General features: G+C 48.5%; 1 long non-coding RNA gene across 1 annotated transcript in view; it reads left to right on the top strand.

Annotated features, from left to right (window-relative positions):
• The window catches only part of LOC309561313, a 51395-nt gene that overhangs the window by 14355 nt on the left and 17277 nt on the right, over positions 1–19763 (top strand). The window contains exon 2 of the long non-coding RNA XR_014225556.1: positions 10764–10806. This is a non-coding gene — a long non-coding RNA (uncharacterized lncRNA). The remainder of the gene's footprint in view (positions 1–10763; positions 10807–19763) is intronic.

Here is a 19763-nt window from a genome sequence, read left to right on the forward strand (position 1 = left end):
CTGATGCTGTACCCAAATAAAATCAATGTCTTTTTTTTTCCCCCACAAATAGAGCTTTCTTTTGGTGGTATTTGATCACCTCTGTGATTTTTATTTTTTGCGTTATAAATAAAATTCTGAAAAAAAAAAAAACAATATTTTTCACATTCTGCTATATAACATTCCCCCAAAAAAAAATTTAAAAATCAAAATTTTTTTAACATTTTAGGCCAATTTGTTTTCTGCTCCATATTTTCGGTTAAAAAAAATCGCAATAAGCGTATTTTAATTGGTTTGTTCAAAAGTTATCACGTCTACTAATTATGGGAAAGATTATGTAATTTTTATTATTTTTTTTTTTTACTAGTAATGACGGCGATGTGCGTGTTTTAGCGGGACTGCGACATTGCGGCGGACAGATCAGTCCCGTTACTTACATTTTTGACACTTTTGGGGGGACCAGTGACATTACTACAGTAATCGGTACTAAAAATATGTACTGTTACTGTAATAATGCCATTGACAGGGAAGGGGTTAACTCAGGGGCGATCAAAGGGTTAAATGTGTACCTAACTGTATGGGGGCGGGGCTTGTGAAATGACCATAGAGACCTGTGTTCCTATATAGAAGATCACAGGAGCTCTGTGATCATTCCAGGGAGAACGGTCAGATGTCTTTACAACAGCTGACTGTTCTTCTCTCTCAGCGGGGAGCGATCGCGGGTGGCCGGCGGCAATTGGAGCCGTCTGCCCCGTGCATCGGAGTCTCCGCTGCCGAGTGGGGGCGAGAGCGTGGCCCCTAGCTGCAGGCGCATGGCTGATGTATCCCTTCGGCAGTTCGCACTGGAGGGCCAGCCTGCCGCAGTATTTCAAAACCGAAACTGAAAGCGGTTAATGGCAATGCGCGAGGAGACCTGTACTGCAAAGTGTTCTGGGATGGTGGTCTGAGGAGGCCTGTAATGCTGCACAGTGTTGGATGGTGGTCTGAAGGGAGACCTGTAATGCACAGTTCTCTGGATGCCAGCGCTAAGAGGAGGCCTGCAATGCATACACAGTGCTCTGGATGCCAGCGCTAAGAGGAGACCTGCAATGCACACACAGTGCTCTGGATGCCAGCGCTAAGAGGAGACCTGCAATGCACACACAGTGCTCTGGATGCCAGTGCTAAGAGGAGGCCTGCAATGAACACACAGTGCTCTGGATGCCAGCGCGAAGAGGCCTGCAATGCACACACAGTGCTCTGGATGCTAGTGCTAAGAGGAGGCCTGCAATGCACACACAGTGCTCTGGATGCCAGCGCTAAGAGGAGGCCTGCAATGAACACACAGTGCTCTGGATGCCAGCGCTAAGAGGAGGCCTGCAATGCATACACAGTGCTCTGGATGCCAGCGCTAAGAGGAGGCCTGCAATGCATACACAGTGCTCTGGATGCCAGCGCTAAGAGGAGGCCTGCAATGCACACACAGTGCTCTGGATGCCAGCGCTAAGAGGAGGCCTGCAATGAACACACAGTGCTCTGGATGCCAGCGCTAAGAGGAGGCCTGCAATGCATACACAGTGCTCTGGATGCCAGCGCTAAGAGGATGCCTGCAATGCACACACAGTGCTCTGGATGCCAGCGCTAAGAGGATGCCTGCAATGCACACACAGTGCTCTGGATGCTAGTGCTAAGAGGAGGCCTGCAATGCATACACAGTGCTCTGGATGCCAGCGCTAAGAGGATGCCTGCAATGCACACACAGTGCTCTGGATGCCAGCGCGAAGAGGCCTGCAATGCACACACAGTGCTCTGGATGCCAGCACTAAGAGGAGGCCCGTAATGTACACACAGTGCTCTGGATGCCAGCACTAAGAGGAGGACAGTAATGCACACACAGTGGTCTGGGGGGTGGCCTGTAATGTACACTTTCACAGTTCTCTGGATGGTTGTGATGCAGGATTCTCGGGAGGCCTGTAATGCACAGTGCTAACTGCTAAGCATGGAGCTCCATGAAAACTGGAAGTTCGCGAGGGTAAACGTCCCTCACTCATATTTTTGTTTCATTATCGTTTGTTAACTAAAAGGAATTGATTTTCGTCAGTGGACAAAAACGCGGTGTACTTTTAGTTTTAGTCACTGTAAAAAGGCCACTAACAACGACTGACAATTTTTTCGTTGACCAAATTAACACTAGTAAAAAGGGCACTATTTTTGTGCACGAGGTCTCGGCAAGCACGCGCGTTCGCTCCCGGAGCCGCGTTTCCACTGTGTTTAGACCCAGGTTTATCTGATCGGATAAACTGACAGAAGACCTGCCTGTTTATGTAAACAAAGCAGGCGGATCTTCTGTCAGACAGGCAGGGAGAGATCAGAAGTTTCAGCTAAGCTACAACCCCGATCTCTGTGCCTGTCACAGAGCCCTCCCCCCCCCCCCCCACACAGTTAGTAAGCATTTTAGGCATACATTAACCCCTTTGATCACCCCCAGTGTTAACCCCTTCCCTGCCAGTGTCATTTATACAGTAACAGTGCATAATATTTAGCACTGATTACTGTATTAATGTCACTGGTGTCAAAAATGTCAGTTAGGGGCCGGATCTGTCCGCCGAAATGTCGCAGTCCCGCTAAACACTGATCGCTGCCATTACTAATAAAAACAAAAAAATAAATAAGAATTCCAAAAATCTATCCCATAGTTTGTAAACGCTATAACTTTTGTGCAAACCAATTAAAATAAGCTTTTTGGGATTTTTTTTTTTACCAAAAATATGTAGCAGAATACAAATTGGCCTAAAATGATAAAAAAATAAAATAAAAAAATGTTTTTTAATTTTTTTTTTGGGAATGTTTTATAGCAGAAAATAAAAAAATATGGCATTTTTTTCAAAATTGTTGCTTTTTTTTTATTTATAGTGCAAAATATAAAAACCGCAGAGGTGATCAAATACCACCAAAAGAAAGCTCTATCTGTGGGAAAAAAGGACATCAATTGTATTTGGGTACAACATTGCACGGCCGCGCAATTTTTCATTAAAGTAACGCAGTTGCCGAATTGCAAAAAATAGGCTGGTCATTAAGGGGGTAAAACCTTCCGGAGCTGAAGTGGTTAACAGTCATTTTTCCACCCACTTCTCTTTTCATTTCAGCCGCTGCAAACTTCTGGGTGATTATGGGCTTTACTGTACATATGACTGCCTCCTACGATGCATTGTAGAGGCCTAGCAGCCAATCACTACCACAATGGAGGGGGTGATGTTCCTCCCTGTAAGCTCTGACATCGGCCCACATCTGGTGTTTTGCAGCTGAGAAGGAAAATGCGATATTACCCAGATCGGGGGGGGGGGGGGGGGGTTATAAAATGCCTTGTCACTTTGTTCTAAATTGGTGAGCAGTCAAGTCAAGGTCTTTTTAAAAATCCAAAGATGATCAGGATGAAGATACACTATAATGTCAAAAGTATTGGGACGCCTGCCTTTACACACACATGAACTTTAATGGCATCCCAGTCTTAGTCCGTAGGGTTCAATATTGAGTTGGCCCACCCTTTGCAGCTATAACAGCTTCAACTCTTCAGGGAAGGCTGTCCACAAGGTTTAGGAGTGTGTCTATGGGAATGTTTGACCATTCTTCCAGAAGTGCATTTGTGAGGTCAGGTACTGATGTGGATGATAAGGCCTGGCTCGCAGTCTCCGCTCTAATTCTTCCCAAAGGGGTTCTATCGGGTTGAGGTCAGGACTCTGTGCAGGCCAGTCAAGTTCCTCTGCCCCAAACTCGCTAATCCATGTCTTTATGGACCTTGCTTTGTGCACTGGTCCAAATCATTTGGTTTTTAGGGGTTGGGCTTGGCCCCTTAGTTTCAGTGAAGGGAACTCTTAAGGCGTCAGCATACCAAGACATTTTGGACAATTTCATGCTCTCAACTTTGTGGGAACAGTTTGGGGATGGCCCCTTCCTGTTCCAACATGACTGCACACAAAGCAAGGTCCATAAAGACATGGATGAGCGAGTTTGGGATGGAGAAGTAGCATGGCAATGGCACGTTTTGATGTGCACTGGTGTGCAATCATGTTGGAACAGGAAGGGGCCATCCCCAAACTGTTCTCACAAAGTTGGGAGCATTAACTCCCTTTGGTCTTGCCTCTGCTCTTAGGGTCCTCACAAAAGTGTTAGCTCCGGTACTAGTATTGTTCCGCAAATGGGGGATCGCTGTACTGGGCTACTTCCACGACCTCCTTCTGCGAGCGGAGTCCCCTATTGCTCTGGTGGAAAACCTGGAAATCACCATACGAACTCTGAGGGAGTTCAGCTGGATTCTGAATTTTCAGAAGTCTGCTCTGTTTCCATCCACAAAGCTGGACTATATGGGTCTGACTCTGGACTCCGCTTTAGCCAGAGTGCTCCTTCCTCTGGACAAACTCCAGAAATTGCAGGCTGCAATTCGTCTCCTGCTGTCCAGCAGATGGTCACCCCTCCGGACTAGCATGTGGGTGCTGGGCATGATGGGGTCTACTTTCAAGGCGGTTCCATTTGCCCAGTTCCATACGAGGTCCCTGCAAGAATGATTCTGGCCAAATGGGACAAGACTCTGCAGTCTCTGGACACTCAGATCCGGCTGAGCCAGGGAACGAAGAAGTCCTTGATATAGTAGCCTAGTCCTCCGGCACTTCGGCTGGGCAAATGCTTCCTCCCCTTGTATTGGACAGTGGTCACCACTCCGGACTGGCCTCGCTGGGCTTGTTATGCCGATCTGGTGCGGCTGGTCGCTTCCTTGGAAGCTTCCTCTCAGGGAGGATCTGCTGTCCCAATGACCAATCTTCCTTCCTGCTTTACAGTTGCTGGCTTTGACGGCTTGTCTGTTGAACGCCAGGTGCTAATGGATAGAGGTTTATCTGGGTCGGTGATTCCAACGCTGTTAAAAGTTAGGAAATCTACTTTTAGGAAGATCTGACCCTCCCTTTTAGATTGTAAGCTCTAACGAGCAGGGCCCTCTGATTCCTTTTGTTCCAAATTGTAGTGTAACTGTAATGTCTGCCCTCATTTTGTTAAGCGCTGCGCAAACTGTTGGCGCTATATAAATCCTGTATAATAATAATAATCTGTCATCATACGTGGAAGATGTACATTGCGTGGTGTGAGTCTCTTGAAGTTCATCCTCGCTCCTTCTCGGTGGCTCGGATCTTGACATTCCTTCAAGGGGAGGGTTTAACAAAAATTGGCCTTGAGTACTATTAAGGGCCAGGTGTTGGCTTTGGCGGTCTTCTTCCTACGACCCTTGGCCACACACTCCCTAGTGCATACCTTTCTTGAGTGTGTTCGGTTAATGCATTTTATGCATTAAAGTGAAACTTCACTCTCTCAATCAACATTGATTATTTATTATCCTCATGCTTATAGGATTACCGTATATACTCGAGTATAAGCCGACCCGAGTATAAGCCGAGACCCCCTACTTTTACCACAAAAAGATGGGAAAAATCATTGACTCGAGTATAAGCCTAGGGTGAGAATGCAGGGCAGCGGGCATGGTACAGGAGAATGCAGGGTGACTGGCATGGTGCAGGAGAATGCAGGGTACTGGCATGGTGCAGGAGAATGCAGGGCGGCGGGCATGGTACAGGAGAATGCAGGGTGACTGGCATGGTGCAGGAGAATGCAGGGTGACTGGCATGGTGCAGGAGAATGCAGGGTGACTGGCATGGTACAGGAGAATGCAGGGTACTGGCATGGTACAGGAGAATGCAGGGTACTGGCATGGTGCAGGAGAATGCAGGGTACTGGCATGGTACAGGAGAATGCAGGGTAACTGGCATGGTGCAGGAGAATGCAGGGTACTGGCATGGTGCAGGAGAATGCAGGGCGGCGGGCATGGTACAGGAGAATGCAGGGTGTCTGGCATGGTACAGAAGAATGCAGGGTACTGGCATGGTACAGAAGAATGCAGGGTACTGGCATGGTGCAGGAGAATGCAGGGTACTGGCATGGTACAGGAGAATGCAGGGTACTGGCATGGTGCAGGAGAATGCAGGGTACTGGCATGGTGCAGGAGAATGCAGGGTACTGGCATGGTGCAGGAGAATGCAGGGTACTGGCATGGTGCAGGAGAATGCAGGGTACTGGCATGGTACAAGAGGATCCGGGGTTGTGGGCATACTACAGGAGATGCAGTGCTGTGGGCATGGTACATGTGGACCATGCCCGCAGCACTGCATCCCTTGTAGTGTGCCCGCAGCCCTGCATAATGGCAGGTAGTGAAGCTGTTTCACTTACCTGTTCCAGAGGCGCCTTCATTTTAAAAATGTCGCCGCCCGGCGCCGACACGTCATTGCGCACGCGCCGCCGCCGCTCGTATACTTTCGGCTATTCCCGGCCTCTCCCGAGCGGCGCCGGGAATAGCCAAAATTACACGAGCGGCGGCGGCGCGTGCGCGGTGACATGTATGCGACGGGCGGCGCCATTTTTAAATCTTAAACCCGTCGGAGCGGACAGAAAATTTTTTATTTTTTCTTGACTCGAGTATAAGCCGAGGGGGACGTTTTCAGCACAAAAAAATGTGCTGAAAAACTCGGCTTATACTCGAGTATATACGGTAGTAATTAGATAAGAAAGTATTTTATATTTACTTGTTAAAAACTTTTTTTTTTTACATTTCATCAGTTACTTTCTGGTTTCTTGCCTAGGAAAATGATGTCATGCATCCCAGGAGTCTTCAGGAGAGGAGGGGTTTTTATCATCTAAGCACACTCTCCTGCATGTATACTTGAGCTAAGAGCAGAAAGTAAATCTGCAATCCGCATAATCATGCGCCCTTACTCAAGATGGCCACGGTCAGAAATGCCAGGGGGTGATTTTCAAAGCGATTTCTTAGCAAAATAAAGTACAGAGACATGGAAGGATGGGGAAGTTTGTGTTTAGTACTAAAAATGTATTAAATATTGTTTTTGGTTTGTGGTGCTTAGATGTATTGAAGATCCACTTTAGGATAAAAAACCTTATGTGTGTAGCAGCCCCCCCCCCCCCCCCAATGCTTACCTGAGCCCCATCTCGATTTAGCGATGTCCATGACCTTCTCAGCGTCCAAGACTCCCCTCCTCATTGGCTAAGACACAGCAGCAGCTCCATTGGCGGGGCCGAACCACAGCTCCCTGTCGGAAAGGACACACGGAGCTGTGATTTGGCTCGGATGCCTCCATAGTAAGCTGCTTACTGTGGGGGCACTCAAAGGTAGGGAGGGGCCAGGAGAGCCGAAGAGGGACCCGAGAAGAGAAAGATCCAGGCTGCTGTGTGCAAAACCCCTGCACAGAGGAGGTAAGTATAACCGGTTTGAGACTTTACAATCACTTTAACAGTTCCCTTCACTGGTACTAAGGGGCCAAACACAACTTTTGAAAAATAACCCAACACCATAATCCCCCCTCCACCTAATGATTTGGACCAGTGCACAAAGCAAGATCCAAGAAGACATGGATGACGAGTTTGGGGTGGGGGAACTTGACTGGCCTGCACAGAGATCTGACTTCAACTCGATAGAATACCTTTAGGAGGAATTACAAGCCAGGCCTTTTTGTCCAATATCAGTGCCTGACCTCACATATGTGTTTCTGGAAGAATGGTCAAACATTCCCATAGACACTCCTAAACCTTGTGGACAGCCTTCCCAGAAGAGTTGAAGCTTTTATAGCTGCAAAGGGTGGGCCAACCCAATATTGAACCCTACGGACTAAGACTGGAGTGCCATTAAAGTTGATGTGCGTGTAAAGGCAGGCGTCCCAATACTTTTCACAATATAGTGTATGTGTTTCTATTACAAATACATGTATGAAGATCATTTAGCACTAGGTTCATTGGTTCAAATCGCAACCATGGCACTACCTGCCTGCAGTTTGCATGTTCTCCCTGTGCCTGCGTTGGTTTCCTCCCACACTCCAAAGATATGCTGGTAAGTTTATTGGCTCCTGTCTAATTATGTGTATGTATGAATGTGCATTTGTAACAGGGCCAGACTCCTCGTCTACAAGGATAGCGGTAAAAGCTTGAAGAAGTAAACTAATCCCTGGCCTGCAGCCACTGTGGAGCCTTGCACAGACACACTGTGCTTCATCTGCTGCAGTAAGTAGGCACCTGCTAGCTAGTAAGAAATACAAGGCATGTCTGTCTCTTCCTCTCTCCCCCGTACCATGTCCACACTGCCTATGACCACCTCCTGTACCAAGTCCGCACTGCCCATGACCACCTCCTGTACCATGTCCGCACTGCCCATGACCACCTCCTGTACCATGTCCGCACTGCCCATGACCACCTCCTGTACCATGTCCACACTGCCTATGACCACCTCCTGTACCATGTCCGCACTGCCCATGACCACCTCCTGTACCATGTCCGCACTGCCCATGACCACCACCTGTACCATGTCCGCACAGCCTATGACCACCTCCTGTACCAAGTCCGCACAGCCTATGACCATCTCCTGTACCATGTCCGCACTGCCCATGACCGCCTCCTGTACCATGTCCGCACTGCCCATGACCACCTCCTGTACCATGTCCGCACTGCCCGTGACCCCCTCCTGTACCATGTCCGCACTGCCCATGACCGCCTCCTGTACCATGTCCGCACTGCCCATGACCGCCTCCTGTACCATGTCCGCACTGCCCATGACCGCCTCCTGTACCATGTCCGCACTGCCCATGACTGCCTCCTTTACCATGTCCGCACTGCCCATGACCGCCTCCTGTACCATGTCCTCACACCCCATGACCACCTCCTGTGCCATGTCCTCACACCCCATGACCACCTCCTGTGCCATGTCTGCACAGCCCATGACCACCTCCTGTGCCATGTCCGCACAGCCCATGACCACCTCCTGTGCCATGTCTGCAGTCTCTGAGGGGGAAGTCTAAAGAGGAATTGGCTCTTAAAATATATAAGCCCTATGTGCTTTCATATCGGTCTCTATATATAATACACTCTTCAAATGTGCTTTAAAATGCATGGTTTTCCCTTTTATGAACAAGAAAATAATACATTCTGCTTTTGGGATGGTATAATAATGCTATGGGGCCGGTATGAAATTATTTCCAGGGCTAGTTTTCATTACCAGCCCTGGTTAGAGACCTTGGATTGTAAGCTCCTGGAGGGCAAGAACTGATGTGAATGTACAATCTATATGTAAAGCGCTGTGTAAATTGACGGAGCTTTAAAAGTATCTGTAATAAAACCTAATATGGGAAAAAATTACAGGAACACCAGGGATTTTACACAAAGGAAGCAACACAAAGCGAACCGTATACGTTTTCATACAAGTACATCGTACAGCAGGCACATATCAGGAATATGAAATGTTGGGGTATTCTTTAACAGATAATTATTCATGTTGGAAAGAGTGAGGACAGACCTGCAACAAACATGCAAAGAGTCAGCAACTTGCTAAGGCGATGGTCTCCAAACTCCAAAAAAGATAAGTGCTAGACAGCACCCCCCTCCTGCGCTCAGAACCTGGTCCTCAGGTGCCCCTTACGACCAGGGCGGTCGACCAAACATTGTAAATACAAAACAAAGAAAGGGCGCACCAGCCTAGCGCATTATCCTCAGCGAGTTTATTAGATAAAAGTTAAAATCAGCTACTCACAAACAATCGTGAAATTCAGGAACATCAATTCCATAAGACCGCCTCATAGCAGAGGACCAACATCTTTACTGGAAGCAGAGGGCTGACGCGTTTCCTGAGGCTCTGAGGAAGAGGCACGGCCTCGAAACGCGTCAGCCCTCTGCTTCCAGTAAAGATGTTGGTCCTCTGCTATGAGGCGGTCTTATGGAATTGATGTGCCTGAATTTCACGATTGTTTGTGAGTAGCTGATTTTAATTTTTATCTAATAAACTCGCTGAGGATAATGCGCTAGGCTGGTGCGCCCTTTCTTTGTTTTGTATTTACAGTGGATGGTCTCCAAACTGCAGCCCTAGTTTTTATCTGCCCCTTGGAGCTCTTTTCCTCCCACTGACGCCAATGATGGGGCATTATACCTCCCGCTGACACCAACAATGGCGCACTATTCCTCCCACTGACACCAACGATGGGGCACTCTTCCTTTCCGCTGACACCAACTGTGGGGCGCTCTTCCTCCCGCTGACACCAACTGTGGGGCGCTCTTCCTCCCACTGACACCAACTGTGGAGCGCTCTTCCTCCCACTGACACCAACTGTGGGGCGCTCTTCCTCCCACTGACAGCAACGGTGGGGCGCTCTTCCTCCCACTGACAGCAACGGTGGGGCACTCTTCCTCTTCCTAATTCCAAAGAGGCATTGTTTACTCCCACTGACGCCAGGACAATTTCTACTCCCAATGGCCACAGTCTGGCCCCCCCTAAAGTCTGAAGGCCAGTAAACTGGCCGTTTACTTTTAAAGTTAAAGTTTGGGGACCTCTGTGCTAAGGTATGGCACAAGGTTAAGGAAACCAAAGAAAGAGAACCTTTAAAAAAAAAAAAAAAACACTCTGCAATGGCAGCATTTGTATTTGCTGTATCCTGAGTGATTCCCTTAAAAAAAAAAAAAAAAAAAAGTCTAAGGATTAAAAAATATTTTTCCTAACCTGCTTGCTGTAAATCTGTTCCCTGAATTCATAAATGATTCCTCTTCTATCTGAACATCTGTGGCCACATTAGGGGCCAAGAATTGCCTGCTGTCTGTCTGTTCAGGGCATGCTGGATGTTGTAGTGCCACCAGAGCATGCTCCAAGTTACACTTCTGCTACCTGTTCTGCTCTCGCTGATATTTGCATCCTCTGAAATAATGCTCACTTTTGTTCCCAGGGTTCGGCGAGCGTTACGTTTGGGAGCGGAAGGAACGCAGAAGGTATGCATGTCTTAGAGACCCTCTTACCACCTTTGTTCCATATGTTGATTATTACATTATACACAGATCTGTATTGCTCCCTCTAGTGATTATTTGTATGATTTGTATTCCTACTTAAAGAAACCCTGTCACCAACAACCAAAAAAAAAAAAGTATTTCTCTTTCATTCATTGATGGACTCAGCTCTCCATATATAGAACCACAGGGTTATATTTCCCCCTACAGGAGGAGAACACTATGCATAAAAAAGACCTGGCTAGACCTAGGTGGTATACATCCTTCTCTCTGCTATAGTCAGGAGTAAGGACCTAGTTCTCTGCCGGGATCTCTGGTCATGGCATTTTTTCTCCTGGTTATTTGCCTGTGAGATCTACCTGGACTGGGGATAGGCTAGATATCTAGATCCATTGGTCACCCCAGTCTGGCCAACGCACACAGACCAGAGCTCCGCGCTGGGTCAGCTGCAACATAACCCCACTGGACAGGGGATGGCCTGCGAGATAAACACCTCATGAGGTAGCATACGGCCGGGTCTCGGCCTGAGTCGCAGTGTTCCGCACGTGGATACTGAGCTATCTCTGGTGCAGATCGGTGCTACTCTGGTGGGGTGGTGAGTCTGGTGGGGTTCCTCCCTCTCTCTGCTGGAGGTTGTGGGGTGCTCTGCTTGCTGGTAACCCCGGTGGTGCTACTGGTGCGGTGGGGGTGTTCCATAGCGGTGCTAGACACTTTTTGTGGTGGGTTCTCCCTTTTTACTTATGGAGTCTCAGGAGCATGTTTCCCCACCTGACCACCTGTCGGAAACAGCAGGTCCCTTGGGAACCCAACTACCAATTAATGCACTGATGGCGGTCCTGGAGTCTTTTGTTTCCTGAGTGAAGGTGGCAGGCAAGCAAAAATTATCCTGCGCCTTCCCCTGCCTGAATCTGACTCTGCCACTGTGGACGTGGCCCACCCTGCAGGGTTTGTAGCCACGCTCCCTGATCTATCAGATAGTGAGTATGATTCCTCCACACCTGTAGCTGCGCACAGGAAGGCTCAAGTTAAGGCACTGATTACATCTGTGCAGGAGACTTTAAAAATGGAGGATGCAGCTGAGACTGTGCTGTGAGGTACCCCTTTGAAGAATCTCTTCTCAAGAAGTGGACTGTCCCACCAGTGGTGGACCCCCCCCTGTCTCCAGGTTGAACAATGCAACCATGATTCCGTTGGAGGAATCGCAGGCTTTTTAAATTTAGCTGGTAGGAAGGCTGAGTCTGCGGCCCGCAATATTCACTAATGCTGGCTCGGCAATGAGGCCAGTCCTGGCAATTGCCCTGGTGTCGCAAACACAAACTGAGTGGGCTAAACTTTTGCGCCGTGACATAGAGCGTGAGCAGATTGCCCCAGCTTTTGCTGAGTTGGCGGACCAGTGGTTCCAGGGGCTGTAGTTTGTCTGCAATGCCTCTTTGGATGCAGCTCCCCTGATTTCTAAGCTATCTTATTCGGCAGTGGTGTATTGTGGCTTAAGTGTTGGTCTGAGGACCAGACTTCTAAAAAAAAGCTCTGACTGGTGATGTACCAGTTCAAGGTGATCTCCTGTTTGGGGCTACCTTGGATGACATCATTAAGAGTCTCACGGGGTAAGAGTACCTTTCTTCCACAGTCTGGGAAGGGAAAAGAACCTCGTCGCAGACGAGGCCCGTCTTTCTTGGCTCACAAATTTTTTTTTCGTCCCTCAGGGTCCACTGACAAGGGTTCAAAACCTTTTAAGGCCTCCTCGGAAAGGTTCCTAGTGGCCCTGGTCTAGCATGCTGAGAGCAGGATTCTCTAGACCCGTGGACAAGGCTTTTTTAGCACGAAGGTGCGCCCTCACCCATGACTGGGGTGGGGGGATGTTTTCGCTGGTTTCCGGGCCGGTGGAACTCCTTGTTAAATGGAAAATGGGTCCACGAAGTGATACTGTCCAGCTACAAGATAGTTTCTTTCTTGTCCTCCATGAAAGCTGTCTTCGGGTGGTGAAAAGGTCCATGAAAGGTTCTTTCCTTCCAAGATGCGTCTGTCCCCCGGACCGACTGCAAGCTGTCTTAGGGGTGGTGCAAGACCTGTTGCTTCAGGGTGTGATTGTCCCGGTTACGCTGTCAGAACAGTTTCAAGGTTTTTCTTCCAACCTGTTCATGGTCCCAAAGGAGGGCAAGGTACGTCTGATCCTGGACTTCAGGGCCCTGAACTGCTTTGTGCGGGTACAGAAATTCAGAATGGAGTCCATTCGCACGGTGGTGGCACTCAATTTCAGGGGGACTTCCTTGCCTCTTATCGACATCGAGGATGCTTACCTGCACATTCCAATATATGCCCGACACCAGCGTTTCCTCTGCTTATGCTATGGGAGAGGAGCACTATCAGTTCGTGGCGTTACCCTTTGGTCTCGCCTCAGCTCCTCGGGTCTTCACAAAAGTGTTGGCCCTGGTTTTTTTTCGTCCCTCAGGGTCCACTGACAAGGGTTCAAAACCTTTTAAGGCCTCCTCGGAAAGGTTCCTAGTGGCCCTGGTCTAGCATGCTGAGAGCAGGATTCTCTAGACCCGTGGACAAGGCTTTTTTAGCACGAAGGTGCGCCCTCACCCATGCCTGGGGTGGGGGGATGTTTTCGCTGGTTTCCGGGCCGGTGGAACTCCTTGTTAAATGGAAAATGGGTCCACGAAGTGATACTGTCCAGCTACAAGATAGTTTCTTTCTTGTCCTCCATGAAAGCTGTCTTTGGGTGGTGAAAAGGTCCATGAAAGGTTCTTTCCTTCCAAGATGCGTCTGTCCCCCGGACCGACTGCAAGCTGTCTTAGGGGTGGTGCAAGACCTGTTGCTTCAGGGTCTGATTGTCCCGGTTACGCTGTCAGAACAGTTTCAAGGTTTTTCTTCAAACCTGTTCATGGTCCCAAAGGAGGGCAAGGTACGTCTGATCCTGGACTTCAGGGCCCTGAACTGCTTTGTGCGGGTACAGAAATTCAGAATGGAGTCCATTCGCACGGTGGTGGCACTCAATTTCAGGGGGACTTCCTTGCCTCTTATCGACATCGAGGATGCTTACCTGCACATTCCAATATATGCCCGACACCAGCGTTTCCTCTGCTTATGCTATGGGAGAGGAGCACTATCAGTTCGTGGCGTTACCCTTTGGTCTCGCCTCAGCTCCTCGGGTCTTCACAAAAGTGTTGGCCCTGGTTCTGGCATTGCTATCCCCACAGGGGATTGCGGTCAGGGCCGGATTAAGAGCATCATGGGCTTGGTGCTGAGGATTTTGAAGGGCCTTAAGGGCCATGCCTTGGCATGCACCCAGAGGAGGAAGGGTGCAGCCATGCATGCCTAATTCAACATGGGATGCTGTCTCTGAAGCCCATAAACACATCCATGCATCGGCAACTGTCCCTCCTTGTCCGGCCTTCGCGCTTTGTGGGGAGGTTCTGAGGGTGCTGCTTGGGGAAGCGAGCATAGAAGCCAGACTTCTGTGTTTGCAAGTGACAGAAGAGCGGTAACAGTGAATATGGCCAACCCGGGGCCTATATAAAAGGTAGGGGCCTGGAGCTGCAGCTCCAATAGCCCCTACGTTAATCTGGCCCTGATTGCGGTACTGGGCTACCTGGACGACCTACGTTTGCGAGCGGAATCCTCTGCTGCCTTGATGGACGATGTTGAGATCACTATACAGACCCTGAAGGAGTTGGCTTCTAAATTACCAGAAGTCTGCTGGGATTCCATCCAGAAAATTGGATTATCTGGGTCTGACTCTGGATTCAGCTCTAGACAAAGTGTTCCTTCCTCTGGACAAATTCCAAAAAGTTGCACGCTGTGATTCATCTACTGCTGTCTGGCAGGTGGTCCTCCCTCCGGACTTGCATGCGGGTGCTGGGCCTGATGGTATTTATCTTTGAGACAGTTTGCATAGTTCCATACGAGGTCCCTTCAAAGGGAGATCCTGGTGAAGTTTGACAAGTGTCCGAGGTCTCTTGACAATCCGTTTCGGCTGAGCCGGGAGACCAGAGGGTCCCTGGTCTGGTGGCTTTGCTTTCCGGCAGGGCAAATCCTTTATCCCCTTGTATTGGACAGTGGTCACCACGGATGCCAGTCTGTCCGGGTGGGGAGGTGTCCTGGGACTGAGCTCAGGGATGTTAGATGCTGGAAGAGTCCAGACTACCTATCAATATCTTGAATCTTCGGGCAATCAGGCTGTGCCTGGATCACTGGACAGATCAACTCCGGGGGCTCCCGGTACGGATCCAGTCGGACAGTGCCACGGCGGTGGCTAACATCCATTACCAGGGCGGAAAAAAGAGTGTGTTGGAAGCCCTGGAAGTAGGCAGCATCCTCCGGTGGCCAGAAGTGGAAAACTACAAGGTGGACTATCTCAGACGGGCCAAGGGGAGTGGTCCCTTCATCAGGACGTGTTTCATCAGGTATGTCTCCGGTGGGGCACCCCCGAGGTGGATCTGTTGGCCTCTCGGCTCAACAGAAAGGTACCAAGGTTTGTGGAACGGTCACGGGATCCTCTGGCAGATGCCACAGACAACTCTGGTGGCCCCGTGGGGCCAGTATTGTCTGATCTAAGCCTTCCTTCCTTTCATGCTTCTGCCGCAGGTTTTGCGCAGGATCGATGTAGAAGGGACTCCGGTCATTCTAGTGGCCCCGGACTGGCTTTTCTGGTCTTGGTACGCTGACCTGGTGTGATTGGTCAATGACATCCCTTGGAGACTGTCTCTCGGAGGATCTGCTGTCCCAAGGACTGATCTTCCATCCTGCTTTACAGTTGCTGGTTTTGGCGGCCTGGCTGTTGAAAGCCAGGTGCTGAAGGATAGAGTTTTGCCTAGGGCGGTGATCCCGACACTGCTGAAGGCTAGGAAGTCTACCTCTAGGAAGATCTACCATCATACGTAGAAAGCGTACATTTCGTGGTGTGAGTCAATCAATGTTCACCCTCGTTAGTTTTCGGTGGCCTTCCTTCAACGAGGTGTTGAGCAGAAATTGCCCTTGAGTACCGTCAAGGGCCAGGTGTCGGCCTTGGCGGTCTTCTTTCAGCGACCCCTGGCCACGCACAGGGGTTCGACATCTGACTCCACCGGTTTTCTCTACCGCCGTGAGATTTTAACTTGGTGCTTTCAGTTCTCCAGAAGCCTCCCTTTGAAAATATTCAGGAGATTCCCCTGATTATGTTGTCCCAGAAGGTGGCCTTTTTGGTGGCTATCACCCCTGCTAGCAGGGTGTCGGAGCTGGCAGCATTCTCTTTTTTGTACCCTTTACTTGGTGGTCCACAAATATAAGGTGGTTCTTCGCCCATGTCCATCATTCCTTCCTAAGAGAGTCTCAGATTTTCATTTGAATGAAGACATTGCCTTCCCTGTGTCCCAGGCCCAAACATCCTAAGGAATTTGCATTGCATGCCCTGGATGTGGTTTGGGCAATTCGGGTATATTTGGCAGCCACTGAGTCTTTTTGGAGGTCAGACTCACTGTTTATGATCACAGATGGGCCGAGAAAAAGGCTGCCTGCTTCTTCTGTGACCGTTTCCTGATTGATCAGGCAGACAGTGACTCAGGCTTATTCGGTCAGGTTCCTCCTTTCCCTGTAAAGGCGCACTCTACTTGGGCGCTTAGCGCTTCTTGGGCCTTCCGTCATCAGGCGTCGGTGGTGCAGGTTTCACTAAATTCTACAGATGTGTTGGCATCTGCCGATGCTTCTTTTTGGCCGCAAGGTTTTGCAGGCTGCGGTTTAGAGGGTCTGTTCCCTCTTTTTTTGGTATAATGTTCAGGTTGGGCTCCTGTTGTTTTTTGTTGAGCTCTTGTTTACTTGGTTGGCTATTGTGTTTAGCATTGGCACTTTGTTGTCCCACCCCTCGTGTTTGGCACTGCTTGGGGACGCCCCTGTGGTTCTGAATATGGAGAGCTGTGTCCGTCAATGAACGAAAGAGAAAATGGGATTTTTTGTACTTACCGTAAACTCCATTTTTCTGAGTTCATTGATGGACACAGCACCCACCCCTCTATGGAGTTGTATTACTTCTGCTTGTTACAAAACTGAAGGCCTATAGCAGAGAGGGGGAGTATACCACTTGGTACTACTGCCCATAGTACTTTTATACCTAGTGTCCTACTCCTGTAGGGGGCATTATAACCCTGTGGTTCTGAATATGGAGAGCTGTGTCTGTCAATGAACTCAGAGAAATGGATTTTACGGTAAGTACAAAAATCCCATTTTTAAAGCTTATTTGCAGTGTTTTTTTTTCCTTCCATAAATTTATTTTTTTCACATGCAGTGTTTTTGCTAGAAAATTTGATTGCTCCAGGAAAAGTAAATTTCTAAGCACAATCTCCTCCCTCCTTGCATGCCCTCTTCTCTTCTGGGGTGTCTAAGTGCTGTCTGTGCTGGCCAAGCGCCTTCAAATCTCCATTTCTACCCAATATCTTATGTAGCTGCTGGGTGAAGGGGATATTATGGAGCGTGAGTTGAATGACCGCTCTGCCGCTGCTTGGGCTGCTGACATCACATCCAAGATGATGGCACCCAGCAGCAGTCTCAGGGATTTGGATGTCTACAGAAAAGAGGAATTTGAAGGTAAATAACATGCCTAAAATATGTCAAATGCACATATATTCTTAAAGCGATTCTAAAAGTAAAAAAAGAATAACAAACCTGTCTATACTTACCTGCTCTGCGAACCTCCTCTTCTCGGGTCTCCCTCTGGCGCTTCTGGCCCGTCCTCCCTGTCTAGTGCCCCCACGGGTAGCCACTTCCCATGGGGGGACTCGTGCATGCTCGCTCCCGAGCTGCATCCATTGGCACAGATAGCGGGACTCCGCCCCGCCCCCCGATTCCTTTTCACAGTACTGGAAGCCAATGGCTCCCAGTGACCCAGCAAAGCCAGTAAGACCCAAAAGTGAGGGGAGAGAAGACGTGCACAACGCTGGTTCGAATGAGGGCTTTTTTTTTTTTTTTTTTTTAATGTTTTACCTTTTAATCTAATGAATGCATTATCTATAAACATGTTGCAGTCATATGTAAATTATAAGTAGTTTGTGTATGTGAATCTACTTTTTTTAGGCCTCAATCACACAGGTGTACCATAGGGTATGCCCCTGCTAGGACTGTTAGCCAGCAAGTGTTTTATGTATTGCCGTGCAGCTAATTCTATTCTATATAATTGGGACACAGCTGCTGCTCCCAATTATCCAGCCATGCGAGTGTGCAGCACCAAATGCAGACTGCGCATTCAGGGCTGTAAACTTGCACCCACACGGCTGTAAAAATTAGAGCAGCCTCTGTGTCTCAATTGAAATGAATGGGACTGCCTGCATGGGGATGCACAGAACACTTGTGCATCCCCATGCGGGCAAACATGGCAATCGCATGGGCATATGCTACAGTATGTCTGTGTAAACCAAGGCCTTATTTGTTCTGTAAAATACAGTATTGCTGCGCTAAGACCTCAGAATAAAAATGACATAAATATCTTAAAATTGAAAAAAGCAGCCACACAAATCCAAAATAATTAACAGATCCAAAGATAGTAGTGTAAATAATGCAGCTCTAATTTTAAATAAACGTCCCAATTGAAATGGACAATGCAGTCCTTCATTGTCTACCTCCCACAAAAGAAAATGTGGAAAAACGCAGCCCGGAGAACCGCCACCAAGCACTCTGATTACACCGCCTCTTACCAGTTAGGAGTGACCTCCATTACAGAGATCAAAAAGAGCCAGATGTACAGGGGCGGATAGCAATCCTCCTTCCAATAGTCCAAGGCACACAGGTTCAACTGTTTGCAGGATATAAAATAGAAAGCGGGGACACTCTCGTAGCGCAGACTGCATAAAACCTTTATTTGCACACATAGTTAAGAACACTTACAATCCTGAAGAGTAAAACGATCATCTAGGCTGATAATAGGTGTTCCTCCCCGGATGCCGTGCTGTATTCCGAGAACAACCAAAAAGATGGCCGCCACGGCTCCTCCCCATGCCAGCGTGCGTCACTATGAGCGCCATCTGACGCGTTTCGTCATCAAAAGACGTCGTCTAGGGGTATTTGTTCTGACTCAACACTGTTGATGTTCCCAGTGCACCCTGGGAAGGCTATGTCACCAGTGCCTCTTGTGGGTAAACTTTGAGATTTTTTTTTGGGGGGGGGGGGAGATGGAGAGTCATGTTTTCTCATGTTGTGAACACCATTGCAACGTATAAACAATAAATAACCTCACTAGATCTCGTATAGCGCATGCTCAAGATCAGGCGCAGACGTCGTTGGTTGACTCCATCACCAAAATCATTGGCTGGTTGTAAATTGGTGCTACAGGTTTCCAAGTAGTGGGTGTGCAGACCAGTGGGGGTTGGGAAAAACAACAATAATGAGGCTTGTAACTATAGATAATTTTATGTGTTTTCTTACAGGTATTTCATTAGTGTTGGCAGTTTATTAAGGAGGCAGCGGTGGTTCGCGTTAATGTTCTGTCAACAGGGTTGCTTTAAAATATCTCCTACTTTTGCAGTTCCAAAGAGTTAAATTGTCTGCAATAGGATCCCGCAACTTTGCATCTGCCACTGTTTTTTAATCAATCTAGATTGTATTAGTAGCTTGACATAGCAAGCATACCCTGCCTAACATTGGGTAAGGTGGGGGGGGGGGGGGGGTTCAGCATGTTGGATTTAAGGGCTGTCGACAGGACAGACCCATAATAACTGAAAAGACAAGTGTATTTCTGTGCGCCCCGTAGTCATTTTGCAAATAGAATGTGTTAGAAGTTGAAGGGTAGTCATTTGTCAGCTCTGAGCAGTGTAATTACCCCAGCAGCCGTCTTGTCATCGACCACCACTCGAAACAATATGGAATTATGATAATGTTACATCGAGCAGATTAGAATGTGCGAACAGGAGATGGAACCCAGGCAGGCATTTTTATGCGGACACCATAATTGTTTACCTCGACTAATCTCCCGTAATTAA

This window comes from Pelophylax lessonae (assembly GCF_965119305.1).
Source record: "Pelophylax lessonae genome assembly, chromosome: 8".
NCBI classification, from domain to species: domain Eukaryota; kingdom Metazoa; phylum Chordata; class Amphibia; order Anura; family Ranidae; genus Pelophylax; species Pelophylax lessonae.